General features: G+C 52.2%; 59 non-coding genes across 59 annotated transcripts; 48 read left to right on the top strand and 11 right to left on the bottom strand.

The window, feature by feature from the left end:
* The first annotated feature begins 172 nt into the window (after nucleotides 1-172).
* Nucleotides 173-245, top strand: Trnam-cau. The gene has a single exon. It is a non-coding gene; the product is annotated as a tRNA-Met (tRNA).
* A 308-nt stretch (nucleotides 246-553) lies between these two features.
* Trnae-uuc lies at nucleotides 554-625 on the top strand. Its single transcript has one exon. It is a non-coding gene; the product is annotated as a tRNA-Glu (tRNA).
* A 296-nt stretch (nucleotides 626-921) lies between these two features.
* On the top strand, nucleotides 922-994 carry Trnak-uuu. Its single transcript has one exon. It is a non-coding gene; the product is annotated as a tRNA-Lys (tRNA).
* A 139-nt stretch (nucleotides 995-1,133) lies between these two features.
* Nucleotides 1,134-1,215, top strand: Trnas-aga. The gene has a single exon. It is a non-coding gene; the product is annotated as a tRNA-Ser (tRNA).
* A 275-nt stretch (nucleotides 1,216-1,490) lies between these two features.
* Trnag-ucc lies at nucleotides 1,491-1,562 on the bottom strand. Its single transcript has one exon. It is a non-coding gene; the product is annotated as a tRNA-Gly (tRNA).
* Nucleotides 1,563-2,538: 976 nt separating this feature from the next.
* Trnam-cau lies at nucleotides 2,539-2,611 on the top strand. Its single transcript has one exon. It is a non-coding gene; the product is annotated as a tRNA-Met (tRNA).
* A 308-nt stretch (nucleotides 2,612-2,919) lies between these two features.
* Trnae-uuc lies at nucleotides 2,920-2,991 on the top strand. Its single transcript has one exon. It is a non-coding gene; the product is annotated as a tRNA-Glu (tRNA).
* A 296-nt stretch (nucleotides 2,992-3,287) lies between these two features.
* Nucleotides 3,288-3,360, top strand: Trnak-uuu. Its single transcript has one exon. It is a non-coding gene; the product is annotated as a tRNA-Lys (tRNA).
* A 139-nt stretch (nucleotides 3,361-3,499) lies between these two features.
* Nucleotides 3,500-3,581, top strand: Trnas-aga. Its single transcript has one exon. It is a non-coding gene; the product is annotated as a tRNA-Ser (tRNA).
* Nucleotides 3,582-3,856: 275 nt separating this feature from the next.
* Nucleotides 3,857-3,928, bottom strand: Trnag-ucc. The gene has a single exon. It is a non-coding gene; the product is annotated as a tRNA-Gly (tRNA).
* A 976-nt stretch (nucleotides 3,929-4,904) lies between these two features.
* On the top strand, nucleotides 4,905-4,977 carry Trnam-cau. Its single transcript has one exon. It is a non-coding gene; the product is annotated as a tRNA-Met (tRNA).
* A 308-nt stretch (nucleotides 4,978-5,285) lies between these two features.
* Nucleotides 5,286-5,357, top strand: Trnae-uuc. The gene has a single exon. It is a non-coding gene; the product is annotated as a tRNA-Glu (tRNA).
* Nucleotides 5,358-5,653: 296 nt separating this feature from the next.
* Nucleotides 5,654-5,726, top strand: Trnak-uuu. Its single transcript has one exon. It is a non-coding gene; the product is annotated as a tRNA-Lys (tRNA).
* Nucleotides 5,727-5,865: 139 nt separating this feature from the next.
* Trnas-aga lies at nucleotides 5,866-5,947 on the top strand. Its single transcript has one exon. It is a non-coding gene; the product is annotated as a tRNA-Ser (tRNA).
* Nucleotides 5,948-6,222: 275 nt separating this feature from the next.
* Nucleotides 6,223-6,294, bottom strand: Trnag-ucc. Its single transcript has one exon. It is a non-coding gene; the product is annotated as a tRNA-Gly (tRNA).
* Nucleotides 6,295-7,270: 976 nt separating this feature from the next.
* On the top strand, nucleotides 7,271-7,343 carry Trnam-cau. Its single transcript has one exon. It is a non-coding gene; the product is annotated as a tRNA-Met (tRNA).
* A 308-nt stretch (nucleotides 7,344-7,651) lies between these two features.
* Trnae-uuc lies at nucleotides 7,652-7,723 on the top strand. Its single transcript has one exon. It is a non-coding gene; the product is annotated as a tRNA-Glu (tRNA).
* Nucleotides 7,724-8,019: 296 nt separating this feature from the next.
* On the top strand, nucleotides 8,020-8,092 carry Trnak-uuu. The gene has a single exon. It is a non-coding gene; the product is annotated as a tRNA-Lys (tRNA).
* A 139-nt stretch (nucleotides 8,093-8,231) lies between these two features.
* Nucleotides 8,232-8,313, top strand: Trnas-aga. Its single transcript has one exon. It is a non-coding gene; the product is annotated as a tRNA-Ser (tRNA).
* A 275-nt stretch (nucleotides 8,314-8,588) lies between these two features.
* On the bottom strand, nucleotides 8,589-8,660 carry Trnag-ucc. Its single transcript has one exon. It is a non-coding gene; the product is annotated as a tRNA-Gly (tRNA).
* Nucleotides 8,661-9,636: 976 nt separating this feature from the next.
* On the top strand, nucleotides 9,637-9,709 carry Trnam-cau. The gene has a single exon. It is a non-coding gene; the product is annotated as a tRNA-Met (tRNA).
* A 308-nt stretch (nucleotides 9,710-10,017) lies between these two features.
* On the top strand, nucleotides 10,018-10,089 carry Trnae-uuc. The gene has a single exon. It is a non-coding gene; the product is annotated as a tRNA-Glu (tRNA).
* A 296-nt stretch (nucleotides 10,090-10,385) lies between these two features.
* Trnak-uuu lies at nucleotides 10,386-10,458 on the top strand. Its single transcript has one exon. It is a non-coding gene; the product is annotated as a tRNA-Lys (tRNA).
* A 139-nt stretch (nucleotides 10,459-10,597) lies between these two features.
* Nucleotides 10,598-10,679, top strand: Trnas-aga. The gene has a single exon. It is a non-coding gene; the product is annotated as a tRNA-Ser (tRNA).
* A 275-nt stretch (nucleotides 10,680-10,954) lies between these two features.
* Trnag-ucc lies at nucleotides 10,955-11,026 on the bottom strand. The gene has a single exon. It is a non-coding gene; the product is annotated as a tRNA-Gly (tRNA).
* Nucleotides 11,027-12,002: 976 nt separating this feature from the next.
* Trnam-cau lies at nucleotides 12,003-12,075 on the top strand. The gene has a single exon. It is a non-coding gene; the product is annotated as a tRNA-Met (tRNA).
* Nucleotides 12,076-12,383: 308 nt separating this feature from the next.
* Trnae-uuc lies at nucleotides 12,384-12,455 on the top strand. Its single transcript has one exon. It is a non-coding gene; the product is annotated as a tRNA-Glu (tRNA).
* Nucleotides 12,456-12,751: 296 nt separating this feature from the next.
* Trnak-uuu lies at nucleotides 12,752-12,824 on the top strand. Its single transcript has one exon. It is a non-coding gene; the product is annotated as a tRNA-Lys (tRNA).
* A 139-nt stretch (nucleotides 12,825-12,963) lies between these two features.
* Trnas-aga lies at nucleotides 12,964-13,045 on the top strand. Its single transcript has one exon. It is a non-coding gene; the product is annotated as a tRNA-Ser (tRNA).
* Nucleotides 13,046-13,320: 275 nt separating this feature from the next.
* Nucleotides 13,321-13,392, bottom strand: Trnag-ucc. Its single transcript has one exon. It is a non-coding gene; the product is annotated as a tRNA-Gly (tRNA).
* A 976-nt stretch (nucleotides 13,393-14,368) lies between these two features.
* Trnam-cau lies at nucleotides 14,369-14,441 on the top strand. The gene has a single exon. It is a non-coding gene; the product is annotated as a tRNA-Met (tRNA).
* Nucleotides 14,442-14,749: 308 nt separating this feature from the next.
* On the top strand, nucleotides 14,750-14,821 carry Trnae-uuc. Its single transcript has one exon. It is a non-coding gene; the product is annotated as a tRNA-Glu (tRNA).
* Nucleotides 14,822-15,117: 296 nt separating this feature from the next.
* On the top strand, nucleotides 15,118-15,190 carry Trnak-uuu. Its single transcript has one exon. It is a non-coding gene; the product is annotated as a tRNA-Lys (tRNA).
* Nucleotides 15,191-15,329: 139 nt separating this feature from the next.
* Trnas-aga lies at nucleotides 15,330-15,411 on the top strand. The gene has a single exon. It is a non-coding gene; the product is annotated as a tRNA-Ser (tRNA).
* Nucleotides 15,412-15,686: 275 nt separating this feature from the next.
* Trnag-ucc lies at nucleotides 15,687-15,758 on the bottom strand. The gene has a single exon. It is a non-coding gene; the product is annotated as a tRNA-Gly (tRNA).
* Nucleotides 15,759-16,734: 976 nt separating this feature from the next.
* On the top strand, nucleotides 16,735-16,807 carry Trnam-cau. Its single transcript has one exon. It is a non-coding gene; the product is annotated as a tRNA-Met (tRNA).
* A 308-nt stretch (nucleotides 16,808-17,115) lies between these two features.
* On the top strand, nucleotides 17,116-17,187 carry Trnae-uuc. The gene has a single exon. It is a non-coding gene; the product is annotated as a tRNA-Glu (tRNA).
* Nucleotides 17,188-17,483: 296 nt separating this feature from the next.
* On the top strand, nucleotides 17,484-17,556 carry Trnak-uuu. Its single transcript has one exon. It is a non-coding gene; the product is annotated as a tRNA-Lys (tRNA).
* A 139-nt stretch (nucleotides 17,557-17,695) lies between these two features.
* Trnas-aga lies at nucleotides 17,696-17,777 on the top strand. Its single transcript has one exon. It is a non-coding gene; the product is annotated as a tRNA-Ser (tRNA).
* Nucleotides 17,778-18,052: 275 nt separating this feature from the next.
* Nucleotides 18,053-18,124, bottom strand: Trnag-ucc. The gene has a single exon. It is a non-coding gene; the product is annotated as a tRNA-Gly (tRNA).
* A 976-nt stretch (nucleotides 18,125-19,100) lies between these two features.
* Trnam-cau lies at nucleotides 19,101-19,173 on the top strand. Its single transcript has one exon. It is a non-coding gene; the product is annotated as a tRNA-Met (tRNA).
* Nucleotides 19,174-19,481: 308 nt separating this feature from the next.
* Trnae-uuc lies at nucleotides 19,482-19,553 on the top strand. The gene has a single exon. It is a non-coding gene; the product is annotated as a tRNA-Glu (tRNA).
* Nucleotides 19,554-19,849: 296 nt separating this feature from the next.
* On the top strand, nucleotides 19,850-19,922 carry Trnak-uuu. Its single transcript has one exon. It is a non-coding gene; the product is annotated as a tRNA-Lys (tRNA).
* A 139-nt stretch (nucleotides 19,923-20,061) lies between these two features.
* Nucleotides 20,062-20,143, top strand: Trnas-aga. The gene has a single exon. It is a non-coding gene; the product is annotated as a tRNA-Ser (tRNA).
* Nucleotides 20,144-20,418: 275 nt separating this feature from the next.
* On the bottom strand, nucleotides 20,419-20,490 carry Trnag-ucc. The gene has a single exon. It is a non-coding gene; the product is annotated as a tRNA-Gly (tRNA).
* A 976-nt stretch (nucleotides 20,491-21,466) lies between these two features.
* Nucleotides 21,467-21,539, top strand: Trnam-cau. Its single transcript has one exon. It is a non-coding gene; the product is annotated as a tRNA-Met (tRNA).
* Nucleotides 21,540-21,847: 308 nt separating this feature from the next.
* Nucleotides 21,848-21,919, top strand: Trnae-uuc. Its single transcript has one exon. It is a non-coding gene; the product is annotated as a tRNA-Glu (tRNA).
* A 296-nt stretch (nucleotides 21,920-22,215) lies between these two features.
* On the top strand, nucleotides 22,216-22,288 carry Trnak-uuu. The gene has a single exon. It is a non-coding gene; the product is annotated as a tRNA-Lys (tRNA).
* A 139-nt stretch (nucleotides 22,289-22,427) lies between these two features.
* Trnas-aga lies at nucleotides 22,428-22,509 on the top strand. Its single transcript has one exon. It is a non-coding gene; the product is annotated as a tRNA-Ser (tRNA).
* A 275-nt stretch (nucleotides 22,510-22,784) lies between these two features.
* Nucleotides 22,785-22,856, bottom strand: Trnag-ucc. The gene has a single exon. It is a non-coding gene; the product is annotated as a tRNA-Gly (tRNA).
* A 976-nt stretch (nucleotides 22,857-23,832) lies between these two features.
* Trnam-cau lies at nucleotides 23,833-23,905 on the top strand. Its single transcript has one exon. It is a non-coding gene; the product is annotated as a tRNA-Met (tRNA).
* A 308-nt stretch (nucleotides 23,906-24,213) lies between these two features.
* On the top strand, nucleotides 24,214-24,285 carry Trnae-uuc. Its single transcript has one exon. It is a non-coding gene; the product is annotated as a tRNA-Glu (tRNA).
* Nucleotides 24,286-24,581: 296 nt separating this feature from the next.
* Nucleotides 24,582-24,654, top strand: Trnak-uuu. The gene has a single exon. It is a non-coding gene; the product is annotated as a tRNA-Lys (tRNA).
* Nucleotides 24,655-24,793: 139 nt separating this feature from the next.
* Trnas-aga lies at nucleotides 24,794-24,875 on the top strand. Its single transcript has one exon. It is a non-coding gene; the product is annotated as a tRNA-Ser (tRNA).
* A 275-nt stretch (nucleotides 24,876-25,150) lies between these two features.
* Trnag-ucc lies at nucleotides 25,151-25,222 on the bottom strand. The gene has a single exon. It is a non-coding gene; the product is annotated as a tRNA-Gly (tRNA).
* Nucleotides 25,223-26,198: 976 nt separating this feature from the next.
* Trnam-cau lies at nucleotides 26,199-26,271 on the top strand. The gene has a single exon. It is a non-coding gene; the product is annotated as a tRNA-Met (tRNA).
* Nucleotides 26,272-26,579: 308 nt separating this feature from the next.
* Trnae-uuc lies at nucleotides 26,580-26,651 on the top strand. The gene has a single exon. It is a non-coding gene; the product is annotated as a tRNA-Glu (tRNA).
* Nucleotides 26,652-26,947: 296 nt separating this feature from the next.
* On the top strand, nucleotides 26,948-27,020 carry Trnak-uuu. The gene has a single exon. It is a non-coding gene; the product is annotated as a tRNA-Lys (tRNA).
* A 139-nt stretch (nucleotides 27,021-27,159) lies between these two features.
* Trnas-aga lies at nucleotides 27,160-27,241 on the top strand. Its single transcript has one exon. It is a non-coding gene; the product is annotated as a tRNA-Ser (tRNA).
* Nucleotides 27,242-27,350: the final 109 nt, after the last annotated feature.

Raw genomic sequence — 27,350 nt, 5'->3', positions numbered from 1 at the left:
GTACTGTAACCTCAGGCAGTGCTGCGTTCCGTTGAAAAAGCTGCGGCAGCAGTTTAATCTAGCAAGTAGGGAAAGCACGTGTAGCAACACAACAGATTCTTGAGAAAGCGCGAACTGTCTAATCTCTAATATGAGAGACTTACCAAGTTTCCTGTAACGTTACTTGCACCGTGCCTCGGTAGCGCAGTAGGTAGCGCGTAAGTCTCATAATCTTAAGGTCGTGAGTTCGATCCTCACCCCGGGCATTTAATTTGCTGTACATCATGGCTGAATTAACGGCGTTGCTGTTGCTAGGGAACGAACTTAATTGTCGTTCGTTATCCATAAGGAGTCTACGCCTCAGCGTCAATACGTTTATTTCCAATTATGACAACGTACAACTTTGATCTTTCTCTTCCCTTGTTAGGAGTAAAATAATGAATAGTCAATTTCGGGCTGTGCGCCATGCCAGTCTGTAGGCTCAAATATGCTCGCAAACGGAGAACTGCACTGAGTCCAGATTCAGCACGAAATACGAGAGGAGACGGAGAAAACCTGACGCTTATCGAGCAAATCCGGTGTGGTCTAGTGGCTAGGATACCTGGCTTTCACCCAGGAGGCCCTGGTTCGATTCCCGGTACCGGAACGGAAGTTTTTGCGCACACAACGCTCCATGTTTTGGCCTTCGAACTGTCGTTTGTCGCCCACCTTCCGAAGCTTCGACCGAACGTAATCGGGGAAAACAGGCACATGATGCAATTACTGTCGGCACCGGAATAAAGGGAGAAGAGGCACTGGTCCGTTGTTGGGCTGCTACCAGCGTCAGTGGGAAGTCGGTGAAGTCGCCAGTTGCGCCAGAAGCCAGAAATTACCGTAGTACGCCTACAAACGCGTTCCAGTTATTTACATTGCTTGCAGCCGCTCCGTCCACAACGAGCGTGAGCCCGGATAGCTCAGTCGGTAGAGCATTAGGCTTTTAACCTAAGGGTCCAGGGTTCAAGTCCCTGTCCGGGCGGAGATTTTAACGTTTCCGTAATGGCTCGTCTCGTAGCGATGGTAGCCCTGCCGTAATCAGTGCACGGAGTTCGTTTCCTGTCAACATTCTGCGCAGACCGGTTGGATTTTTCACGATTCCTGGGAAACTTGGGTTACGAGCAGTCGTGGCCGAGTGGTTAAGGCGTCTGACTAGAAATCAGATTCCCTCTGGGAGCGTAGGTTCGAGTCCTACCGACTGCGTCGGATTTTTCTTTTTTTGTTTAAGAACAACGAGCAGAAAATTTCGCAGATTGCCTGTCGTTTTGGTACCTCTCCACACCTCGCCTCTCACAGCCGTTTATAGTGCCTGTCCTTTTGATAAGGGCGAATTCCAAGCGTCAGCTTTCGCGTCAGCCGAGCAAAGTCGGGACAAGTCGGGACATACTACAGGATGGTCTGCGTGGAGCTACGACGAAAAAAACCTTCATTTAACAGCACGCGGCTCACATACTCATACGAAAAAAACTAGCGCCACTTGCGGTGGCCGGGAATCGATCCCGGATCAACTGCTTGGAAGGCAACTATGCTCACCATTACACCACCACCGCACAGCCGCTGCTCGCAACGCCCCGCTGTGTCGGCTTCCTGCCCGCCAGCAGCGGCCCACGGTGATAGTAGCTGCAGGCGCTTTTCGAGGTAGGAGGGTGCATCCACACGCATTCGGGTAGCGCCTCCACGCACGCTGCGTCTTTGGGCAAGACTAGTCGCCGCGGCCGCAAGGTTACTCACACGATAGAGATGAGCATTCGTTTTAAGGCAGTGTAGTGGAGCACTCCGCGTGTGTAGCACTTTTTTCGGTTGTATCCGACGTCGCTGGGTGGCAATCCCACTTTCCCCTGCAGAAAAGTGCTCGGGAAGCACGGGCAGCTTGACGAGCATCGCTGGTTCAATGGCATGTGCCTCAGTAGTGCAGTAGGCAGCGCGTAAGTCTCATAATCTTAAGGCTTGCCGGCACGATAGCTCAGCGTGTTCGGTCTGAGAGTTATCTGCCCTCTGTAATAAAAGACCGAGTCAACGATGAACTTGAACGGGCGCCATCGGACGTCCGCCCCCAACAAATGCAACGAAAGAAATGAGAAGAAAAAAAAAATTGGTGAATGCTCGCTTAGCATGCGGACGGCCCGGGTTCGATTCCCGGCCGATGCATCGTTCTGCTGTTCTCGCTATAATGCTGCCGCGCCGATTCCTCGCCTGAGCTGCGTCAGCCTCAGGAATGTATAGCAGGATTCGCTGTGAGAGGAACCATACACGCAGCACGCAATAGACCGTACTTGAACGGTCGCATGCTATTTCTGAACTCTGACGTCGGCCTGTCCCAACAGGCCGCTGTGTTCAGGTGCCGCAAGGGCGATGTACTGTAACCTCAGGCAGTGCTGCGTTCCGTTGAAAAAGCTGCGGCAGCAGTTTAATCTAGCAAGTAGGGAAAGCACGTGTAGCAACACAACAGATTCTTGAGAAAGCGCGAACTGTCTAATCTCTAATATGAGAGACTTACCAAGTTTCCTGTAACGTTACTTGCACCGTGCCTCGGTAGCGCAGTAGGTAGCGCGTAAGTCTCATAATCTTAAGGTCGTGAGTTCGATCCTCACCCCGGGCATTTAATTTGCTGTACATCATGGCTGAATTAACGGCGTTGCTGTTGCTAGGGAACGAACTTAATTGTCGTTCGTTATCCATAAGGAGTCTACGCCTCAGCGTCAATACGTTTATTTCCAATTATGACAACGTACAACTTTGATCTTTCTCTTCCCTTGTTAGGAGTAAAATAATGAATAGTCAATTTCGGGCTGTGCGCCATGCCAGTCTGTAGGCTCAAATATGCTCGCAAACGGAGAACTGCACTGAGTCCAGATTCAGCACGAAATACGAGAGGAGACGGAGAAAACCTGACGCTTATCGAGCAAATCCGGTGTGGTCTAGTGGCTAGGATACCTGGCTTTCACCCAGGAGGCCCTGGTTCGATTCCCGGTACCGGAACGGAAGTTTTTGCGCACACAACGCTCCATGTTTTGGCCTTCGAACTGTCGTTTGTCGCCCACCTTCCGAAGCTTCGACCGAACGTAATCGGGGAAAACAGGCACATGATGCAATTACTGTCGGCACCGGAATAAAGGGAGAAGAGGCACTGGTCCGTTGTTGGGCTGCTACCAGCGTCAGTGGGAAGTCGGTGAAGTCGCCAGTTGCGCCAGAAGCCAGAAATTACCGTAGTACGCCTACAAACGCGTTCCAGTTATTTACATTGCTTGCAGCCGCTCCGTCCACAACGAGCGTGAGCCCGGATAGCTCAGTCGGTAGAGCATTAGGCTTTTAACCTAAGGGTCCAGGGTTCAAGTCCCTGTCCGGGCGGAGATTTTAACGTTTCCGTAATGGCTCGTCTCGTAGCGATGGTAGCCCTGCCGTAATCAGTGCACGGAGTTCGTTTCCTGTCAACATTCTGCGCAGACCGGTTGGATTTTTCACGATTCCTGGGAAACTTGGGTTACGAGCAGTCGTGGCCGAGTGGTTAAGGCGTCTGACTAGAAATCAGATTCCCTCTGGGAGCGTAGGTTCGAGTCCTACCGACTGCGTCGGATTTTTCTTTTTTTGTTTAAGAACAACGAGCAGAAAATTTCGCAGATTGCCTGTCGTTTTGGTACCTCTCCACACCTCGCCTCTCACAGCCGTTTATAGTGCCTGTCCTTTTGATAAGGGCGAATTCCAAGCGTCAGCTTTCGCGTCAGCCGAGCAAAGTCGGGACAAGTCGGGACATACTACAGGATGGTCTGCGTGGAGCTACGACGAAAAAAACCTTCATTTAACAGCACGCGGCTCACATACTCATACGAAAAAAACTAGCGCCACTTGCGGTGGCCGGGAATCGATCCCGGATCAACTGCTTGGAAGGCAACTATGCTCACCATTACACCACCACCGCACAGCCGCTGCTCGCAACGCCCCGCTGTGTCGGCTTCCTGCCCGCCAGCAGCGGCCCACGGTGATAGTAGCTGCAGGCGCTTTTCGAGGTAGGAGGGTGCATCCACACGCATTCGGGTAGCGCCTCCACGCACGCTGCGTCTTTGGGCAAGACTAGTCGCCGCGGCCGCAAGGTTACTCACACGATAGAGATGAGCATTCGTTTTAAGGCAGTGTAGTGGAGCACTCCGCGTGTGTAGCACTTTTTTCGGTTGTATCCGACGTCGCTGGGTGGCAATCCCACTTTCCCCTGCAGAAAAGTGCTCGGGAAGCACGGGCAGCTTGACGAGCATCGCTGGTTCAATGGCATGTGCCTCAGTAGTGCAGTAGGCAGCGCGTAAGTCTCATAATCTTAAGGCTTGCCGGCACGATAGCTCAGCGTGTTCGGTCTGAGAGTTATCTGCCCTCTGTAATAAAAGACCGAGTCAACGATGAACTTGAACGGGCGCCATCGGACGTCCGCCCCCAACAAATGCAACGAAAGAAATGAGAAGAAAAAAAAAATTGGTGAATGCTCGCTTAGCATGCGGACGGCCCGGGTTCGATTCCCGGCCGATGCATCGTTCTGCTGTTCTCGCTATAATGCTGCCGCGCCGATTCCTCGCCTGAGCTGCGTCAGCCTCAGGAATGTATAGCAGGATTCGCTGTGAGAGGAACCATACACGCAGCACGCAATAGACCGTACTTGAACGGTCGCATGCTATTTCTGAACTCTGACGTCGGCCTGTCCCAACAGGCCGCTGTGTTCAGGTGCCGCAAGGGCGATGTACTGTAACCTCAGGCAGTGCTGCGTTCCGTTGAAAAAGCTGCGGCAGCAGTTTAATCTAGCAAGTAGGGAAAGCACGTGTAGCAACACAACAGATTCTTGAGAAAGCGCGAACTGTCTAATCTCTAATATGAGAGACTTACCAAGTTTCCTGTAACGTTACTTGCACCGTGCCTCGGTAGCGCAGTAGGTAGCGCGTAAGTCTCATAATCTTAAGGTCGTGAGTTCGATCCTCACCCCGGGCATTTAATTTGCTGTACATCATGGCTGAATTAACGGCGTTGCTGTTGCTAGGGAACGAACTTAATTGTCGTTCGTTATCCATAAGGAGTCTACGCCTCAGCGTCAATACGTTTATTTCCAATTATGACAACGTACAACTTTGATCTTTCTCTTCCCTTGTTAGGAGTAAAATAATGAATAGTCAATTTCGGGCTGTGCGCCATGCCAGTCTGTAGGCTCAAATATGCTCGCAAACGGAGAACTGCACTGAGTCCAGATTCAGCACGAAATACGAGAGGAGACGGAGAAAACCTGACGCTTATCGAGCAAATCCGGTGTGGTCTAGTGGCTAGGATACCTGGCTTTCACCCAGGAGGCCCTGGTTCGATTCCCGGTACCGGAACGGAAGTTTTTGCGCACACAACGCTCCATGTTTTGGCCTTCGAACTGTCGTTTGTCGCCCACCTTCCGAAGCTTCGACCGAACGTAATCGGGGAAAACAGGCACATGATGCAATTACTGTCGGCACCGGAATAAAGGGAGAAGAGGCACTGGTCCGTTGTTGGGCTGCTACCAGCGTCAGTGGGAAGTCGGTGAAGTCGCCAGTTGCGCCAGAAGCCAGAAATTACCGTAGTACGCCTACAAACGCGTTCCAGTTATTTACATTGCTTGCAGCCGCTCCGTCCACAACGAGCGTGAGCCCGGATAGCTCAGTCGGTAGAGCATTAGGCTTTTAACCTAAGGGTCCAGGGTTCAAGTCCCTGTCCGGGCGGAGATTTTAACGTTTCCGTAATGGCTCGTCTCGTAGCGATGGTAGCCCTGCCGTAATCAGTGCACGGAGTTCGTTTCCTGTCAACATTCTGCGCAGACCGGTTGGATTTTTCACGATTCCTGGGAAACTTGGGTTACGAGCAGTCGTGGCCGAGTGGTTAAGGCGTCTGACTAGAAATCAGATTCCCTCTGGGAGCGTAGGTTCGAGTCCTACCGACTGCGTCGGATTTTTCTTTTTTTGTTTAAGAACAACGAGCAGAAAATTTCGCAGATTGCCTGTCGTTTTGGTACCTCTCCACACCTCGCCTCTCACAGCCGTTTATAGTGCCTGTCCTTTTGATAAGGGCGAATTCCAAGCGTCAGCTTTCGCGTCAGCCGAGCAAAGTCGGGACAAGTCGGGACATACTACAGGATGGTCTGCGTGGAGCTACGACGAAAAAAACCTTCATTTAACAGCACGCGGCTCACATACTCATACGAAAAAAACTAGCGCCACTTGCGGTGGCCGGGAATCGATCCCGGATCAACTGCTTGGAAGGCAACTATGCTCACCATTACACCACCACCGCACAGCCGCTGCTCGCAACGCCCCGCTGTGTCGGCTTCCTGCCCGCCAGCAGCGGCCCACGGTGATAGTAGCTGCAGGCGCTTTTCGAGGTAGGAGGGTGCATCCACACGCATTCGGGTAGCGCCTCCACGCACGCTGCGTCTTTGGGCAAGACTAGTCGCCGCGGCCGCAAGGTTACTCACACGATAGAGATGAGCATTCGTTTTAAGGCAGTGTAGTGGAGCACTCCGCGTGTGTAGCACTTTTTTCGGTTGTATCCGACGTCGCTGGGTGGCAATCCCACTTTCCCCTGCAGAAAAGTGCTCGGGAAGCACGGGCAGCTTGACGAGCATCGCTGGTTCAATGGCATGTGCCTCAGTAGTGCAGTAGGCAGCGCGTAAGTCTCATAATCTTAAGGCTTGCCGGCACGATAGCTCAGCGTGTTCGGTCTGAGAGTTATCTGCCCTCTGTAATAAAAGACCGAGTCAACGATGAACTTGAACGGGCGCCATCGGACGTCCGCCCCCAACAAATGCAACGAAAGAAATGAGAAGAAAAAAAAAATTGGTGAATGCTCGCTTAGCATGCGGACGGCCCGGGTTCGATTCCCGGCCGATGCATCGTTCTGCTGTTCTCGCTATAATGCTGCCGCGCCGATTCCTCGCCTGAGCTGCGTCAGCCTCAGGAATGTATAGCAGGATTCGCTGTGAGAGGAACCATACACGCAGCACGCAATAGACCGTACTTGAACGGTCGCATGCTATTTCTGAACTCTGACGTCGGCCTGTCCCAACAGGCCGCTGTGTTCAGGTGCCGCAAGGGCGATGTACTGTAACCTCAGGCAGTGCTGCGTTCCGTTGAAAAAGCTGCGGCAGCAGTTTAATCTAGCAAGTAGGGAAAGCACGTGTAGCAACACAACAGATTCTTGAGAAAGCGCGAACTGTCTAATCTCTAATATGAGAGACTTACCAAGTTTCCTGTAACGTTACTTGCACCGTGCCTCGGTAGCGCAGTAGGTAGCGCGTAAGTCTCATAATCTTAAGGTCGTGAGTTCGATCCTCACCCCGGGCATTTAATTTGCTGTACATCATGGCTGAATTAACGGCGTTGCTGTTGCTAGGGAACGAACTTAATTGTCGTTCGTTATCCATAAGGAGTCTACGCCTCAGCGTCAATACGTTTATTTCCAATTATGACAACGTACAACTTTGATCTTTCTCTTCCCTTGTTAGGAGTAAAATAATGAATAGTCAATTTCGGGCTGTGCGCCATGCCAGTCTGTAGGCTCAAATATGCTCGCAAACGGAGAACTGCACTGAGTCCAGATTCAGCACGAAATACGAGAGGAGACGGAGAAAACCTGACGCTTATCGAGCAAATCCGGTGTGGTCTAGTGGCTAGGATACCTGGCTTTCACCCAGGAGGCCCTGGTTCGATTCCCGGTACCGGAACGGAAGTTTTTGCGCACACAACGCTCCATGTTTTGGCCTTCGAACTGTCGTTTGTCGCCCACCTTCCGAAGCTTCGACCGAACGTAATCGGGGAAAACAGGCACATGATGCAATTACTGTCGGCACCGGAATAAAGGGAGAAGAGGCACTGGTCCGTTGTTGGGCTGCTACCAGCGTCAGTGGGAAGTCGGTGAAGTCGCCAGTTGCGCCAGAAGCCAGAAATTACCGTAGTACGCCTACAAACGCGTTCCAGTTATTTACATTGCTTGCAGCCGCTCCGTCCACAACGAGCGTGAGCCCGGATAGCTCAGTCGGTAGAGCATTAGGCTTTTAACCTAAGGGTCCAGGGTTCAAGTCCCTGTCCGGGCGGAGATTTTAACGTTTCCGTAATGGCTCGTCTCGTAGCGATGGTAGCCCTGCCGTAATCAGTGCACGGAGTTCGTTTCCTGTCAACATTCTGCGCAGACCGGTTGGATTTTTCACGATTCCTGGGAAACTTGGGTTACGAGCAGTCGTGGCCGAGTGGTTAAGGCGTCTGACTAGAAATCAGATTCCCTCTGGGAGCGTAGGTTCGAGTCCTACCGACTGCGTCGGATTTTTCTTTTTTTGTTTAAGAACAACGAGCAGAAAATTTCGCAGATTGCCTGTCGTTTTGGTACCTCTCCACACCTCGCCTCTCACAGCCGTTTATAGTGCCTGTCCTTTTGATAAGGGCGAATTCCAAGCGTCAGCTTTCGCGTCAGCCGAGCAAAGTCGGGACAAGTCGGGACATACTACAGGATGGTCTGCGTGGAGCTACGACGAAAAAAACCTTCATTTAACAGCACGCGGCTCACATACTCATACGAAAAAAACTAGCGCCACTTGCGGTGGCCGGGAATCGATCCCGGATCAACTGCTTGGAAGGCAACTATGCTCACCATTACACCACCACCGCACAGCCGCTGCTCGCAACGCCCCGCTGTGTCGGCTTCCTGCCCGCCAGCAGCGGCCCACGGTGATAGTAGCTGCAGGCGCTTTTCGAGGTAGGAGGGTGCATCCACACGCATTCGGGTAGCGCCTCCACGCACGCTGCGTCTTTGGGCAAGACTAGTCGCCGCGGCCGCAAGGTTACTCACACGATAGAGATGAGCATTCGTTTTAAGGCAGTGTAGTGGAGCACTCCGCGTGTGTAGCACTTTTTTCGGTTGTATCCGACGTCGCTGGGTGGCAATCCCACTTTCCCCTGCAGAAAAGTGCTCGGGAAGCACGGGCAGCTTGACGAGCATCGCTGGTTCAATGGCATGTGCCTCAGTAGTGCAGTAGGCAGCGCGTAAGTCTCATAATCTTAAGGCTTGCCGGCACGATAGCTCAGCGTGTTCGGTCTGAGAGTTATCTGCCCTCTGTAATAAAAGACCGAGTCAACGATGAACTTGAACGGGCGCCATCGGACGTCCGCCCCCAACAAATGCAACGAAAGAAATGAGAAGAAAAAAAAAATTGGTGAATGCTCGCTTAGCATGCGGACGGCCCGGGTTCGATTCCCGGCCGATGCATCGTTCTGCTGTTCTCGCTATAATGCTGCCGCGCCGATTCCTCGCCTGAGCTGCGTCAGCCTCAGGAATGTATAGCAGGATTCGCTGTGAGAGGAACCATACACGCAGCACGCAATAGACCGTACTTGAACGGTCGCATGCTATTTCTGAACTCTGACGTCGGCCTGTCCCAACAGGCCGCTGTGTTCAGGTGCCGCAAGGGCGATGTACTGTAACCTCAGGCAGTGCTGCGTTCCGTTGAAAAAGCTGCGGCAGCAGTTTAATCTAGCAAGTAGGGAAAGCACGTGTAGCAACACAACAGATTCTTGAGAAAGCGCGAACTGTCTAATCTCTAATATGAGAGACTTACCAAGTTTCCTGTAACGTTACTTGCACCGTGCCTCGGTAGCGCAGTAGGTAGCGCGTAAGTCTCATAATCTTAAGGTCGTGAGTTCGATCCTCACCCCGGGCATTTAATTTGCTGTACATCATGGCTGAATTAACGGCGTTGCTGTTGCTAGGGAACGAACTTAATTGTCGTTCGTTATCCATAAGGAGTCTACGCCTCAGCGTCAATACGTTTATTTCCAATTATGACAACGTACAACTTTGATCTTTCTCTTCCCTTGTTAGGAGTAAAATAATGAATAGTCAATTTCGGGCTGTGCGCCATGCCAGTCTGTAGGCTCAAATATGCTCGCAAACGGAGAACTGCACTGAGTCCAGATTCAGCACGAAATACGAGAGGAGACGGAGAAAACCTGACGCTTATCGAGCAAATCCGGTGTGGTCTAGTGGCTAGGATACCTGGCTTTCACCCAGGAGGCCCTGGTTCGATTCCCGGTACCGGAACGGAAGTTTTTGCGCACACAACGCTCCATGTTTTGGCCTTCGAACTGTCGTTTGTCGCCCACCTTCCGAAGCTTCGACCGAACGTAATCGGGGAAAACAGGCACATGATGCAATTACTGTCGGCACCGGAATAAAGGGAGAAGAGGCACTGGTCCGTTGTTGGGCTGCTACCAGCGTCAGTGGGAAGTCGGTGAAGTCGCCAGTTGCGCCAGAAGCCAGAAATTACCGTAGTACGCCTACAAACGCGTTCCAGTTATTTACATTGCTTGCAGCCGCTCCGTCCACAACGAGCGTGAGCCCGGATAGCTCAGTCGGTAGAGCATTAGGCTTTTAACCTAAGGGTCCAGGGTTCAAGTCCCTGTCCGGGCGGAGATTTTAACGTTTCCGTAATGGCTCGTCTCGTAGCGATGGTAGCCCTGCCGTAATCAGTGCACGGAGTTCGTTTCCTGTCAACATTCTGCGCAGACCGGTTGGATTTTTCACGATTCCTGGGAAACTTGGGTTACGAGCAGTCGTGGCCGAGTGGTTAAGGCGTCTGACTAGAAATCAGATTCCCTCTGGGAGCGTAGGTTCGAGTCCTACCGACTGCGTCGGATTTTTCTTTTTTTGTTTAAGAACAACGAGCAGAAAATTTCGCAGATTGCCTGTCGTTTTGGTACCTCTCCACACCTCGCCTCTCACAGCCGTTTATAGTGCCTGTCCTTTTGATAAGGGCGAATTCCAAGCGTCAGCTTTCGCGTCAGCCGAGCAAAGTCGGGACAAGTCGGGACATACTACAGGATGGTCTGCGTGGAGCTACGACGAAAAAAACCTTCATTTAACAGCACGCGGCTCACATACTCATACGAAAAAAACTAGCGCCACTTGCGGTGGCCGGGAATCGATCCCGGATCAACTGCTTGGAAGGCAACTATGCTCACCATTACACCACCACCGCACAGCCGCTGCTCGCAACGCCCCGCTGTGTCGGCTTCCTGCCCGCCAGCAGCGGCCCACGGTGATAGTAGCTGCAGGCGCTTTTCGAGGTAGGAGGGTGCATCCACACGCATTCGGGTAGCGCCTCCACGCACGCTGCGTCTTTGGGCAAGACTAGTCGCCGCGGCCGCAAGGTTACTCACACGATAGAGATGAGCATTCGTTTTAAGGCAGTGTAGTGGAGCACTCCGCGTGTGTAGCACTTTTTTCGGTTGTATCCGACGTCGCTGGGTGGCAATCCCACTTTCCCCTGCAGAAAAGTGCTCGGGAAGCACGGGCAGCTTGACGAGCATCGCTGGTTCAATGGCATGTGCCTCAGTAGTGCAGTAGGCAGCGCGTAAGTCTCATAATCTTAAGGCTTGCCGGCACGATAGCTCAGCGTGTTCGGTCTGAGAGTTATCTGCCCTCTGTAATAAAAGACCGAGTTAACGATGAACTTGAACGGGCGCCATCGGACGTCCGCCCCCAACAAATGCAACGAAAGAAATGAGAAGAAAAAAAAAATTGGTGAATGCTCGCTTAGCATGCGGACGGCCCGGGTTCGATTCCCGGCCGATGCATCGTTCTGCTGTTCTCGCTATAATGCTGCCGCGCCGATTCCTCGCCTGAGCTGCGTCAGCCTCAGGAATGTATAGCAGGATTCGCTGTGAGAGGAACCATACACGCAGCACGCAATAGACCGTACTTGAACGGTCGCATGCTATTTCTGAACTCTGACGTCGGCCTGTCCCAACAGGCCGCTGTGTTCAGGTGCCGCAAGGGCGATGTACTGTAACCTCAGGCAGTGCTGCGTTCCGTTGAAAAAGCTGCGGCAGCAGTTTAATCTAGCAAGTAGGGAAAGCACGTGTAGCAACACAACAGATTCTTGAGAAAGCGCGAACTGTCTAATCTCTAATATGAGAGACTTACCAAGTTTCCTGTAACGTTACTTGCACCGTGCCTCGGTAGCGCAGTAGGTAGCGCGTAAGTCTCATAATCTTAAGGTCGTGAGTTCGATCCTCACCCCGGGCATTTAATTTGCTGTACATCATGGCTGAATTAACGGCGTTGCTGTTGCTAGGGAACGAACTTAATTGTCGTTCGTTATCCATAAGGAGTCTACGCCTCAGCGTCAATACGTTTATTTCCAATTATGACAACGTACAACTTTGATCTTTCTCTTCCCTTGTTAGGAGTAAAATAATGAATAGTCAATTTCGGGCTGTGCGCCATGCCAGTCTGTAGGCTCAAATATGCTCGCAAACGGAGAACTGCACTGAGTCCAGATTCAGCACGAAATACGAGAGGAGACGGAGAAAACCTGACGCTTATCGAGCAAATCCGGTGTGGTCTAGTGGCTAGGATACCTGGCTTTCACCCAGGAGGCCCTGGTTCGATTCCCGGTACCGGAACGGAAGTTTTTGCGCACACAACGCTCCATGTTTTGGCCTTCGAACTGTCGTTTGTCGCCCACCTTCCGAAGCTTCGACCGAACGTAATCGGGGAAAACAGGCACATGATGCAATTACTGTCGGCACCGGAATAAAGGGAGAAGAGGCACTGGTCCGTTGTTGGGCTGCTACCAGCGTCAGTGGGAAGTCGGTGAAGTCGCCAGTTGCGCCAGAAGCCAGAAATTACCGTAGTACGCCTACAAACGCGTTCCAGTTATTTACATTGCTTGCAGCCGCTCCGTCCACAACGAGCGTGAGCCCGGATAGCTCAGTCGGTAGAGCATTAGGCTTTTAACCTAAGGGTCCAGGGTTCAAGTCCCTGTCCGGGCGGAGATTTTAACGTTTCCGTAATGGCTCGTCTCGTAGCGATGGTAGCCCTGCCGTAATCAGTGCACGGAGTTCGTTTCCTGTCAACATTCTGCGCAGACCGGTTGGATTTTTCACGATTCCTGGGAAACTTGGGTTACGAGCAGTCGTGGCCGAGTGGTTAAGGCGTCTGACTAGAAATCAGATTCCCTCTGGGAGCGTAGGTTCGAGTCCTACCGACTGCGTCGGATTTTTCTTTTTTTGTTTAAGAACAACGAGCAGAAAATTTCGCAGATTGCCTGTCGTTTTGGTACCTCTCCACACCTCGCCTCTCACAGCCGTTTATAGTGCCTGTCCTTTTGATAAGGGCGAATTCCAAGCGTCAGCTTTCGCGTCAGCCGAGCAAAGTCGGGACAAGTCGGGACATACTACAGGATGGTCTGCGTGGAGCTACGACGAAAAAAACCTTCATTTAACAGCACGCGGCTCACATACTCATACGAAAAAAACTAGCGCCACTTGCGGTGGCCGGGAATCGATCCCGGATCAACTGCTTGGAAGGCAACTATGCTCACCATTACACCACCACCGCACAGCCGCTGCTCGCAACGCCCCGCTGTGTCGGCTTCCTGCCCGCCAGCAGCGGCCCACGGTGATAGTAGCTGCAGGCGCTTTTCGAGGTAGGAGGGTGCATCCACACGCATTCGGGTAGCGCCTCCACGCACGCTGCGTCTTTGGGCAAGACTAGTCGCCGCGGCCGCAAGGTTACTCACACGATAGAGATGAGCATTCGTTTTAAGGCAGTGTAGTGGAGCACTCCGCGTGTGTAGCACTTTTTTCGGTTGTATCCGACGTCGCTGGGTGGCAATCCCACTTTCCCCTGCAGAAAAGTGCTCGGGAAGCACGGGCAGCTTGACGAGCATCGCTGGTTCAATGGCATGTGCCTCAGTAGTGCAGTAGGCAGCGCGTAAGTCTCATAATCTTAAGGCTTGCCGGCACGATAGCTCAGCGTGTTCGGTCTGAGAGTTATCTGCCCTCTGTAATAAAAGACCGAGTCAACGATGAACTTGAACGGGCGCCATCGGACGTCCGCCCCCAACAAATGCAACGAAAGAAATGAGAAGAAAAAAAAAATTGGTGAATGCTCGCTTAGCATGCGGACGGCCCGGGTTCGATTCCCGGCCGATGCATCGTTCTGCTGTTCTCGCTATAATGCTGCCGCGCCGATTCCTCGCCTGAGCTGCGTCAGCCTCAGGAATGTATAGCAGGATTCGCTGTGAGAGGAACCATACACGCAGCACGCAATAGACCGTACTTGAACGGTCGCATGCTATTTCTGAACTCTGACGTCGGCCTGTCCCAACAGGCCGCTGTGTTCAGGTGCCGCAAGGGCGATGTACTGTAACCTCAGGCAGTGCTGCGTTCCGTTGAAAAAGCTGCGGCAGCAGTTTAATCTAGCAAGTAGGGAAAGCACGTGTAGCAACACAACAGATTCTTGAGAAAGCGCGAACTGTCTAATCTCTAATATGAGAGACTTACCAAGTTTCCTGTAACGTTACTTGCACCGTGCCTCGGTAGCGCAGTAGGTAGCGCGTAAGTCTCATAATCTTAAGGTCGTGAGTTCGATCCTCACCCCGGGCATTTAATTTGCTGTACATCATGGCTGAATTAACGGCGTTGCTGTTGCTAGGGAACGAACTTAATTGTCGTTCGTTATCCATAAGGAGTCTACGCCTCAGCGTCAATACGTTTATTTCCAATTATGACAACGTACAACTTTGATCTTTCTCTTCCCTTGTTAGGAGTAAAATAATGAATAGTCAATTTCGGGCTGTGCGCCATGCCAGTCTGTAGGCTCAAATATGCTCGCAAACGGAGAACTGCACTGAGTCCAGATTCAGCACGAAATACGAGAGGAGACGGAGAAAACCTGACGCTTATCGAGCAAATCCGGTGTGGTCTAGTGGCTAGGATACCTGGCTTTCACCCAGGAGGCCCTGGTTCGATTCCCGGTACCGGAACGGAAGTTTTTGCGCACACAACGCTCCATGTTTTGGCCTTCGAACTGTCGTTTGTCGCCCACCTTCCGAAGCTTCGACCGAACGTAATCGGGGAAAACAGGCACATGATGCAATTACTGTCGGCACCGGAATAAAGGGAGAAGAGGCACTGGTCCGTTGTTGGGCTGCTACCAGCGTCAGTGGGAAGTCGGTGAAGTCGCCAGTTGCGCCAGAAGCCAGAAATTACCGTAGTACGCCTACAAACGCGTTCCAGTTATTTACATTGCTTGCAGCCGCTCCGTCCACAACGAGCGTGAGCCCGGATAGCTCAGTCGGTAGAGCATTAGGCTTTTAACCTAAGGGTCCAGGGTTCAAGTCCCTGTCCGGGCGGAGATTTTAACGTTTCCGTAATGGCTCGTCTCGTAGCGATGGTAGCCCTGCCGTAATCAGTGCACGGAGTTCGTTTCCTGTCAACATTCTGCGCAGACCGGTTGGATTTTTCACGATTCCTGGGAAACTTGGGTTACGAGCAGTCGTGGCCGAGTGGTTAAGGCGTCTGACTAGAAATCAGATTCCCTCTGGGAGCGTAGGTTCGAGTCCTACCGACTGCGTCGGATTTTTCTTTTTTTGTTTAAGAACAACGAGCAGAAAATTTCGCAGATTGCCTGTCGTTTTGGTACCTCTCCACACCTCGCCTCTCACAGCCGTTTATAGTGCCTGTCCTTTTGATAAGGGCGAATTCCAAGCGTCAGCTTTCGCGTCAGCCGAGCAAAGTCGGGACAAGTCGGGACATACTACAGGATGGTCTGCGTGGAGCTACGACGAAAAAAACCTTCATTTAACAGCACGCGGCTCACATACTCATACGAAAAAAACTAGCGCCACTTGCGGTGGCCGGGAATCGATCCCGGATCAACTGCTTGGAAGGCAACTATGCTCACCATTACACCACCACCGCACAGCCGCTGCTCGCAACGCCCCGCTGTGTCGGCTTCCTGCCCGCCAGCAGCGGCCCACGGTGATAGTAGCTGCAGGCGCTTTTCGAGGTAGGAGGGTGCATCCACACGCATTCGGGTAGCGCCTCCACGCACGCTGCGTCTTTGGGCAAGACTAGTCGCCGCGGCCGCAAGGTTACTCACACGATAGAGATGAGCATTCGTTTTAAGGCAGTGTAGTGGAGCACTCCGCGTGTGTAGCACTTTTTTCGGTTGTATCCGACGTCGCTGGGTGGCAATCCCACTTTCCCCTGCAGAAAAGTGCTCGGGAAGCACGGGCAGCTTGACGAGCATCGCTGGTTCAATGGCATGTGCCTCAGTAGTGCAGTAGGCAGCGCGTAAGTCTCATAATCTTAAGGCTTGCCGGCACGATAGCTCAGCGTGTTCGGTCTGAGAGTTATCTGCCCTCTGTAATAAAAGACCGAGTCAACGATGAACTTGAACGGGCGCCATCGGACGTCCGCCCCCAACAAATGCAACGAAAGAAATGAGAAGAAAAAAAAAATTGGTGAATGCTCGCTTAGCATGCGGACGGCCCGGGTTCGATTCCCGGCCGATGCATCGTTCTGCTGTTCTCGCTATAATGCTGCCGCGCCGATTCCTCGCCTGAGCTGCGTCAGCCTCAGGAATGTATAGCAGGATTCGCTGTGAGAGGAACCATACACGCAGCACGCAATAGACCGTACTTGAACGGTCGCATGCTATTTCTGAACTCTGACGTCGGCCTGTCCCAACAGGCCGCTGTGTTCAGGTGCCGCAAGGGCGATGTACTGTAACCTCAGGCAGTGCTGCGTTCCGTTGAAAAAGCTGCGGCAGCAGTTTAATCTAGCAAGTAGGGAAAGCACGTGTAGCAACACAACAGATTCTTGAGAAAGCGCGAACTGTCTAATCTCTAATATGAGAGACTTACCAAGTTTCCTGTAACGTTACTTGCACCGTGCCTCGGTAGCGCAGTAGGTAGCGCGTAAGTCTCATAATCTTAAGGTCGTGAGTTCGATCCTCACCCCGGGCATTTAATTTGCTGTACATCATGGCTGAATTAACGGCGTTGCTGTTGCTAGGGAACGAACTTAATTGTCGTTCGTTATCCATAAGGAGTCTACGCCTCAGCGTCAATACGTTTATTTCCAATTATGACAACGTACAACTTTGATCTTTCTCTTCCCTTGTTAGGAGTAAAATAATGAATAGTCAATTTCGGGCTGTGCGCCATGCCAGTCTGTAGGCTCAAATATGCTCGCAAACGGAGAACTGCACTGAGTCCAGATTCAGCACGAAATACGAGAGGAGACGGAGAAAACCTGACGCTTATCGAGCAAATCCGGTGTGGTCTAGTGGCTAGGATACCTGGCTTTCACCCAGGAGGCCCTGGTTCGATTCCCGGTACCGGAACGGAAGTTTTTGCGCACACAACGCTCCATGTTTTGGCCTTCGAACTGTCGTTTGTCGCCCACCTTCCGAAGCTTCGACCGAACGTAATCGGGGAAAACAGGCACATGATGCAATTACTGTCGGCACCGGAATAAAGGGAGAAGAGGCACTGGTCCGTTGTTGGGCTGCTACCAGCGTCAGTGGGAAGTCGGTGAAGTCGCCAGTTGCGCCAGAAGCCAGAAATTACCGTAGTACGCCTACAAACGCGTTCCAGTTATTTACATTGCTTGCAGCCGCTCCGTCCACAACGAGCGTGAGCCCGGATAGCTCAGTCGGTAGAGCATTAGGCTTTTAACCTAAGGGTCCAGGGTTCAAGTCCCTGTCCGGGCGGAGATTTTAACGTTTCCGTAATGGCTCGTCTCGTAGCGATGGTAGCCCTGCCGTAATCAGTGCACGGAGTTCGTTTCCTGTCAACATTCTGCGCAGACCGGTTGGATTTTTCACGATTCCTGGGAAACTTGGGTTACGAGCAGTCGTGGCCGAGTGGTTAAGGCGTCTGACTAGAAATCAGATTCCCTCTGGGAGCGTAGGTTCGAGTCCTACCGACTGCGTCGGATTTTTCTTTTTTTGTTTAAGAACAACGAGCAGAAAATTTCGCAGATTGCCTGTCGTTTTGGTACCTCTCCACACCTCGCCTCTCACAGCCGTTTATAGTGCCTGTCCTTTTGATAAGGGCGAATTCCAAGCGTCAGCTTTCGCGTCAGCCGAGCAAAGTCGGGACAAGTCGGGACATACTACAGGATGGTCTGCGTGGAGCTACGACGAAAAAAACCTTCATTTAACAGCACGCGGCTCACATACTCATACGAAAAAAACTAGCGCCACTTGCGGTGGCCGGGAATCGATCCCGGATCAACTGCTTGGAAGGCAACTATGCTCACCATTACACCACCACCGCACAGCCGCTGCTCGCAACGCCCCGCTGTGTCGGCTTCCTGCCCGCCAGCAGCGGCCCACGGTGATAGTAGCTGCAGGCGCTTTTCGAGGTAGGAGGGTGCATCCACACGCATTCGGGTAGCGCCTCCACGCACGCTGCGTCTTTGGGCAAGACTAGTCGCCGCGGCCGCAAGGTTACTCACACGATAGAGATGAGCATTCGTTTTAAGGCAGTGTAGTGGAGCACTCCGCGTGTGTAGCACTTTTTTCGGTTGTATCCGACGTCGCTGGGTGGCAATCCCACTTTCCCCTGCAGAAAAGTGCTCGGGAAGCACGGGCAGCTTGACGAGCATCGCTGGTTCAATGGCATGTGCCTCAGTAGTGCAGTAGGCAGCGCGTAAGTCTCATAATCTTAAGGCTTGCCGGCACGATAGCTCAGCGTGTTCGGTCTGAGAGTTATCTGCCCTCTGTAATAAAAGACCGAGTCAACGATGAACTTGAACGGGCGCCATCGGACGTCCGCCCCCAACAAATGCAACGAAAGAAATGAGAAGAAAAAAAAAATTGGTGAATGCTCGCTTAGCATGCGGACGGCCCGGGTTCGATTCCCGGCCGATGCATCGTTCTGCTGTTCTCGCTATAATGCTGCCGCGCCGATTCCTCGCCTGAGCTGCGTCAGCCTCAGGAATGTATAGCAGGATTCGCTGTGAGAGGAACCATACACGCAGCACGCAATAGACCGTACTTGAACGGTCGCATGCTATTTCTGAACTCTGACGTCGGCCTGTCCCAACAGGCCGCTGTGTTCAGGTGCCGCAAGGGCGATGTACTGTAACCTCAGGCAGTGCTGCGTTCCGTTGAAAAAGCTGCGGCAGCAGTTTAATCTAGCAAGTAGGGAAAGCACGTGTAGCAACACAACAGATTCTTGAGAAAGCGCGAACTGTCTAATCTCTAATATGAGAGACTTACCAAGTTTCCTGTAACGTTACTTGCACCGTGCCTCGGTAGCGCAGTAGGTAGCGCGTAAGTCTCATAATCTTAAGGTCGTGAGTTCGATCCTCACCCCGGGCATTTAATTTGCTGTACATCATGGCTGAATTAACGGCGTTGCTGTTGCTAGGGAACGAACTTAATTGTCGTTCGTTATCCATAAGGAGTCTACGCCTCAGCGTCAATACGTTTATTTCCAATTATGACAACGTACAACTTTGATCTTTCTCTTCCCTTGTTAGGAGTAAAATAATGAATAGTCAATTTCGGGCTGTGCGCCATGCCAGTCTGTAGGCTCAAATATGCTCGCAAACGGAGAACTGCACTGAGTCCAGATTCAGCACGAAATACGAGAGGAGACGGAGAAAACCTGACGCTTATCGAGCAAATCCGGTGTGGTCTAGTGGCTAGGATACCTGGCTTTCACCCAGGAGGCCCTGGTTCGATTCCCGGTACCGGAACGGAAGTTTTTGCGCACACAACGCTCCATGTTTTGGCCTTCGAACTGTCGTTTGTCGCCCACCTTCCGAAGCTTCGACCGAACGTAATCGGGGAAAACAGGCACATGATGCAATTACTGTCGGCACCGGAATAAAGGGAGAAGAGGCACTGGTCCGTTGTTGGGCTGCTACCAGCGTCAGTGGGAAGTCGGTGAAGTCGCCAGTTGCGCCAGAAGCCAGAAATTACCGTAGTACGCCTACAAACGCGTTCCAGTTATTTACATTGCTTGCAGCCGCTCCGTCCACAACGAGCGTGAGCCCGGATAGCTCAGTCGGTAGAGCATTAGGCTTTTAACCTAAGGGTCCAGGGTTCAAGTCCCTGTCCGGGCGGAGATTTTAACGTTTCCGTAATGGCTCGTCTCGTAGCGATGGTAGCCCTGCCGTAATCAGTGCACGGAGTTCGTTTCCTGTCAACATTCTGCGCAGACCGGTTGGATTTTTCACGATTCCTGGGAAACTTGGGTTACGAGCAGTCGTGGCCGAGTGGTTAAGGCGTCTGACTAGAAATCAGATTCCCTCTGGGAGCGTAGGTTCGAGTCCTACCGACTGCGTCGGATTTTTCTTTTTTTGTTTAAGAACAACGAGCAGAAAATTTCGCAGATTGCCTGTCGTTTTGGTACCTCTCCACACCTCGCCTCTCACAGCCGTTTATAGTGCCTGTCCTTTTGATAAGGGCGAATTCCAAGCGTCAGCTTTCGCGTCAGCCGAGCAAAGTCGGGACAAGTCGGGACATACTACAGGATGGTCTGCGTGGAGCTACGACGAAAAAAACCTTCATTTAACAGCACGCGGCTCACATACTCATACGAAAAAAACTAGCGCCACTTGCGGTGGCCGGGAATCGATCCCGGATCAACTGCTTGGAAGGCAACTATGCTCACCATTACACCACCACCGCACAGCCGCTGCTCGCAACGCCCCGCTGTGTCGGCTTCCTGCCCGCCAGCAGCGGCCCACGGTGATAGTAGCTGCAGGCGCTTTTCGAGGTAGGAGGGTGCATCCACACGCATTCGGGTAGCGCCTCCACGCACGCTGCGTCTTTGGGCAAGACTAGTCGCCGCGGCCGCAAGGTTACTCACACGATAGAGATGAGCATTCGTTTTAAGGCAGTGTAGTGGAGCACTCCGCGTGTGTAGCACTTTTTTCGGTTGTATCCGACGTCGCTGGGTGGCAATCCCACTTTCCCCTGCAGAAAAGTGCTCGGGAAGCACGGGCAGCTTGACGAGCATCGCTGGTTCAATGGCATGTGCCTCAGTAGTGCAGTAGGCAGCGCGTAAGTCTCATAATCTTAAGGCTTGCCGGCACGATAGCTCAGCGTGTTCGGTCTGAGAGTTATCTGCCCTCTGTAATAAAAGACCGAGTCAACGATGAACTTGAACGGGCGCCATCGGACGTCCGCCCCCAACAAATGCAACGAAAGAAATGAGAAGAAAAAAAAAATTGGTGAATGCTCGCTTAGCATGCGGACGGCCCGGGTTCGATTCCCGGCCGATGCATCGTTCTGCTGTTCTCGCTATAATGCTGCCGCGCCGATTCCTCGCCTGAGCTGCGTCAGCCTCAGGAATGTATAGCAGGATTCGCTGTGAGAGGAACCATACACGCAGCACGCAATAGACCGTACTTGAACGGTCGCATGCTATTTCTGAACTCTGACGTCGGCCTGTCCCAACAGGCCGCTGTGTTCAGGTGCCGCAAGGGCGATGTACTGTAACCTCAGGCAGTGCTGCGTTCCGTTGAAAAAGCTGCGGCAGCAGTTTAATCTAGCAAGTAGGGAAAGCACGTGTAGCAACACAACAGATTCTTGAGAAAGCGCGAACTGTCTAATCTCTAATATGAGAGACTTACCAAGTTTCCTGTAACGTTACTTGCACCGTGCCTCGGTAGCGCAGTAGGTAGCGCGTAAGTCTCATAATCTTAAGGTCGTGAGTTCGATCCTCACCCCGGGCATTTAATTTGCTGTACATCATGGCTGAATTAACGGCGTTGCTGTTGCTAGGGAACGAACTTAATTGTCGTTCGTTATCCATAAGGAGTCTACGCCTCAGCGTCAATACGTTTATTTCCAATTATGACAACGTACAACTTTGATCTTTCTCTTCCCTTGTTAGGAGTAAAATAATGAATAGTCAATTTCGGGCTGTGCGCCATGCCAGTCTGTAGGCTCAAATATGCTCGCAAACGGAGAACTGCACTGAGTCCAGATTCAGCACGAAATACGAGAGGAGACGGAGAAAACCTGACGCTTATCGAGCAAATCCGGTGTGGTCTAGTGGCTAGGATACCTGGCTTTCACCCAGGAGGCCCTGGTTCGATTCCCGGTACCGGAACGGAAGTTTTTGCGCACACAACGCTCCATGTTTTGGCCTTCGAACTGTCGTTTGTCGCCCACCTTCCGAAGCTTCGACCGAACGTAATCGGGGAAAACAGGCACATGATGCAATTACTGTCGGCACCGGAATAAAGGGAGAAGAGGCACTGGTCCGTTGTTGGGCTGCTACCAGCGTCAGTGGGAAGTCGGTGAAGTCGCCAGTTGCGCCAGAAGCCAGAAATTACCGTAGTACGCCTACAAACGCGTTCCAGTTATTTACATTGCTTGCAGCCGCTCCGTCCACAACGAGCGTGAGCCCGGATAGCTCAGTCGGTAGAGCATTAGGCTTTTAACCTAAGGGTCCAGGGTTCAAGTCCCTGTCCGGGCGGAGATTTTAACGTTTCCGTAATGGCTCGTCTCGTAGCGATGGTAGCCCTGCCGTAATCAGTGCACGGAGTTCGTTTCCTGTCAACATTCTGCGCAGACCGGTTGGATTTTTCACGATTCCTGGGAAACTTGGGTTACGAGCAGTCGTGGCCGAGTGGTTAAGGCGTCTGACTAGAAATCAGATTCCCTCTGGGAGCGTAGGTTCGAGTCCTACCGACTGCGTCGGATTTTTCTTTTTTTGTTTAAGAACAACGAGCAGAAAATTTCGCAGATTGCCTGTCGTTTTGGTACCTCTCCACACCTCGCCTCTCACAGCCGTTTATAGTGCCTGTCCTTTTGATAAGGGCGAATTCCAAGCGTCAGCTTTCGCGTCAGCCGAGCAAAGTCGGGACAAGTCGGGACATACTACAGGATGGTCTGCGTGGAGCTACGACGAAAAAAACCTTCATTTAACAGCACGCGGCTCACATACTCATACGAAAAAAACTAGCGCCACTTGCGGTGGCCGGGAATCGATCCCGGATCAACTGCTTGGAAGGCAACTATGCTCACCATTACACCACCACCGCACAGCCGCTGCTCGCAACGCCCCGCTGTGTCGGCTTCCTGCCCGCCAGCAGCGGCCCACGGTGATAGTAGCTGCAGGCGCTTTTCGAGGTAGGAGGGTGCATCCACACGCATTCGGGTAGCGCCTCCACGCACGCTGCGTCTTTGGGCAAGACTAGTCGCCGCGGCCGCAAGGTTACTCACACGATAGAGATGAGCATTCGTTTTAAGGCAGTGTAGTGGAGCACTCCGCGTGTGTAGCACTTTTTTCGGTTGTATCCGACGTCGCTGGGTGGCAATCCCACTTTCCCCTGCAGAAAAGTGCTCGGGAAGCACGGGCAGCTTGACGAGCATCGCTGGTTCAATGGCATGTGCCTCAGTAGTGCAGTAGGCAGCGCGTAAGTCTCATAATCTTAAGGCTTGCCGGCACGATAGCTCAGCGTGTTCGGTCTGAGAGTTATCTGCCCTCTGTAATAAAAGACCGAGTCAACGATGAACTTGAACGGGCGCCATCGGACGTCCGCCCCCAACAAATGCAACGAAAGAAATGAGAAGAAAAAAAAAATTGGTGAATGCTCGCTTAGCATGCGGACGGCCCGGGTTCGATTCCCGGCCGATGCATCGTTCTGCTGTTCTCGCTATAATGCTGCCGCGCCGATTCCTCGCCTGAGCTGCGTCAGCCTCAGGAATGTATAGCAGGATTCGCTGTGAGAGGAACCATACACGCAGCACGCAATAGACCGTACTTGAACGGTCGCATGCTATTTCTGAACTCTGACGTCGGCCTGTCCCAACAGGCCGCTGTGTTCAGGTGCCGCAAGGGCGATGTACTGTAACCTCAGGCAGTGCTGCGTTCCGTTGAAAAAGCTGCGGCAGCAGTTTAATCTAGCAAGTAGGGAAAGCACGTGTAGCAACACAACAGATTCTTGAGAAAGCGCGAACTGTCTAATCTCTAATATGAGAGACTTACCAAGTTTCCTGTAACGTTACTTGCACCGTGCCTCGGTAGCGCAGTAGGTAGCGCGTAAGTCTCATAATCTTAAGGTCGTGAGTTCGATCCTCACCCCGGGCATTTAATTTGCTGTACATCATGGCTGAATTAACGGCGTTGCTGTTGCTAGGGAACGAACTTAATTGTCGTTCGTTATCCATAAGGAGTCTACGCCTCAGCGTCAATACGTTTATTTCCAATTATGACAACGTACAACTTTGATCTTTCTCTTCCCTTGTTAGGAGTAAAATAATGAATAGTCAATTTCGGGCTGTGCGCCATGCCAGTCTGTAGGCTCAAATATGCTCGCAAACGGAGAACTGCACTGAGTCCAGATTCAGCACGAAATACGAGAGGAGACGGAGAAAACCTGACGCTTATCGAGCAAATCCGGTGTGGTCTAGTGGCTAGGATACCTGGCTTTCACCCAGGAGGCCCTGGTTCGATTCCCGGTACCGGAACGGAAGTTTTTGCGCACACAACGCTCCATGTTTTGGCCTTCGAACTGTCGTTTGTCGCCCACCTTCCGAAGCTTCGACCGAACGTAATCGGGGAAAACAGGCACATGATGCAATTACTGTCGGCACCGGAATAAAGGGAGAAGAGGCACTGGTCCGTTGTTGGGCTGCTACCAGCGTCAGTGGGAAGTCGGTGAAGTCGCCAGTTGCGCCAGAAGCCAGAAATTACCGTAGTACGCCTACAAACGCGTTCCAGTTATTTACATTGCTTGCAGCCGCTCCGTCCACAACGAGCGTGAGCCCGGATAGCTCAGTCGGTAGAGCATTAGGCTTTTAACCTAAGGGTCCAGGGTTCAAGTCCCTGTCCGGGCGGAGATTTTAACGTTTCCGTAATGGCTCGTCTCGTAGCGATGGTAGCCCTGCCGTAATCAGTGCACGGAGTTCGTTTCCTGTCAACATTCTGCGCAGACCGGTTGGATTTTTCACGATTCCTGGGAAACTTGGGTTACGAGCAGTCGTGGCCGAGTGGTTAAGGCGTCTGACTAGAAATCAGATTCCCTCTGGGAGCGTAGGTTCGAGTCCTACCGACTGCGTCGGATTTTTCTTTTTTTGTTTAAGAACAACGAGCAGAAAATTTCGCAGATTGCCTGTCGTTTTGGTACCTCTCCACACCTCGCCTCTCACAGCCGTTTATAGTGCCTGTCCTTTTGATAAGGGCGAATTCCAAGCGTCAGCTTTCGCGTCAGCCGAGCAAAGTCGGGACAAGTCGGGACATACTACAGGATGGTCTGCGTGGAGCTACGACGAAAAAAACCTTCATTTAACAGCACGCGGCTCACATACTCATACGAAAAAAACTAGCGCCACTTGCGGTGGCCGGGAATCGATCCCGGATCAACTGCTTGGAAGGCAACTATGCTCACCATTACACCACCACCGCACAGCCGCTGCTCGCAACGCCCCGCTGTGTCGGCTTCCTGCCCGCCAGCAGCGGCCCACGGTGATAGTAGCTGCAGGCGCTTTTCGAGGTAGGAGGGTGCATCCACACGCATTCGGGTAGCGCCTCCACGCACGCTGCGTCTTTGGGCAAGACTAGTCGCCGCGGCCGCAAGGTTACTCACACGATAGAGATGAGCATTCGTTTTAAGGCAGTGTAGTGGAGCACTCCGCGTGTGTAGCACTTTTTTCGGTTGTATCCGACGTCGCTGGGTGGCAATCCCACTTTCCCCTGCAGAAAAGTGCTCGGGAAGCACGGGCAGCTTGACGAGCATCGCTGGTTCAATGGCATGTGCCTCAGTAGTGCAGTAGGCAGCGCGTAAGTCTCATAATCTTAAGGCTTGCCGGCACGATAGCTCAGCGTGTTCGGTCTGAGAGTTATCTGCCCTCTGTAATAAAAGACCGAGTCAACGATGAACTTGAACGGGCGCCATCGGACGTCCGCCCCCAACAAATGCAACGAAAGAAATGAGAAGAAAAAAAAAATTGGTGAATGCTCGCTTAGCATGCGGACGGCCCGGGTTCGATTCCCGGCCGATGCATCGTTCTGCTGTTCTCGCTATAATGCTGCCGCGCCGATTCCTCGCCTGAGCTGCGTCAGCCTCAGGAATGTATAGCAGGATTCGCTGTGAGAGGAACCATACACGCAGCACGCAATAGACCGTACTTGAACGGTCGCATGCTATTTCTGAACTCTGACGTCGGCCTGTCCCAACAGGCCGCTGTGTTCAGGTGCCGCAAGGGCGATGTACTGTAACCTCAGGCAGTGCTGCGTTCCGTTGAAAAAGCTGCGGCAGCAGTTTAATCTAGCAAGTAGGGAAAGCACGTGTAGCAACACAACAGATTCTTGAGAAAGCGCGAACTGTCTAATCTCTAATATGAGAGACTTACCAAGTTTCCTGTAACGTTACTTGCACCGTGCCTCGGTAGCGCAGTAGGTAGCGCGTAAGTCTCATAATCTTAAGGTCGTGAGTTCGATCCTCACCCCGGGCATTTAATTTGCTGTACATCATGGCTGAATTAACGGCGTTGCTGTTGCTAGGGAACGAACTTAATTGTCGTTCGTTATCCATAAGGAGTCTACGCCTCAGCGTCAATACGTTTATTTCCAATTATGACAACGTACAACTTTGATCTTTCTCTTCCCTTGTTAGGAGTAAAATAATGAATAGTCAATTTCGGGCTGTGCGCCATGCCAGTCTGTAGGCTCAAATATGCTCGCAAACGGAGAACTGCACTGAGTCCAGATTCAGCACGAAATACGAGAGGAGACGGAGAAAACCTGACGCTTATCGAGCAAATCCGGTGTGGTCTAGTGGCTAGGATACCTGGCTTTCACCCAGGAGGCCCTGGTTCGATTCCCGGTACCGGAACGGAAGTTTTTGCGCACACAACGCTCCATGTTTTGGCCTTCGAACTGTCGTTTGTCGCCCACCTTCCGAAGCTTCGACCGAACGTAATCGGGGAAAACAGGCACATGATGCAATTACTGTCGGCACCGGAATAAAGGGAGAAGAGGCACTGGTCCGTTGTTGGGCTGCTACCAGCGTCAGTGGGAAGTCGGTGAAGTCGCCAGTTGCGCCAGAAGCCAGAAATTACCGTAGTACGCCTACAAACGCGTTCCAGTTATTTACATTGCTTGCAGCCGCTCCGTCCACAACGAGCGTGAGCCCGGATAGCTCAGTCGGTAGAGCATTAGGCTTTTAACCTAAGGGTCCAGGGTTCAAGTCCCTGTCCGGGCGGAGATTTTAACGTTTCCGTAATGGCTCGTCTCGTAGCGATGGTAGCCCTGCCGTAATCAGTGCACGGAGTTCGTTTCCTGTCAACATTCTGCGCAGACCGGTTGGATTTTTCACGATTCCTGGGAAACTTGGGTTACGAGCAGTCGTGGCCGAGTGGTTAAGGCGTCTGACTAGAAATCAGATTCCCTCTGGGAGCGTAGGTTCGAGTCCTACCGACTGCGTCGGATTTTTCTTTTTTTGTTTAAGAACAACGAGCAGAAAATTTCGCAGATTGCCTGTCGTTTTGGTACCTCTCCACACCTCGCCTCTCACAGCCGTTTATAGTGCCTG

Source organism: Schistocerca piceifrons, unplaced genomic scaffold (genome assembly GCF_021461385.2).
Source record: "Schistocerca piceifrons isolate TAMUIC-IGC-003096 unplaced genomic scaffold, iqSchPice1.1 HiC_scaffold_1423, whole genome shotgun sequence".
NCBI classification, from domain to species: domain Eukaryota; kingdom Metazoa; phylum Arthropoda; class Insecta; order Orthoptera; family Acrididae; genus Schistocerca; species Schistocerca piceifrons.
Note: the sequence above shows the minus strand (reverse complement) of the source record. Positions and strands in the feature narration are given on the sequence as shown.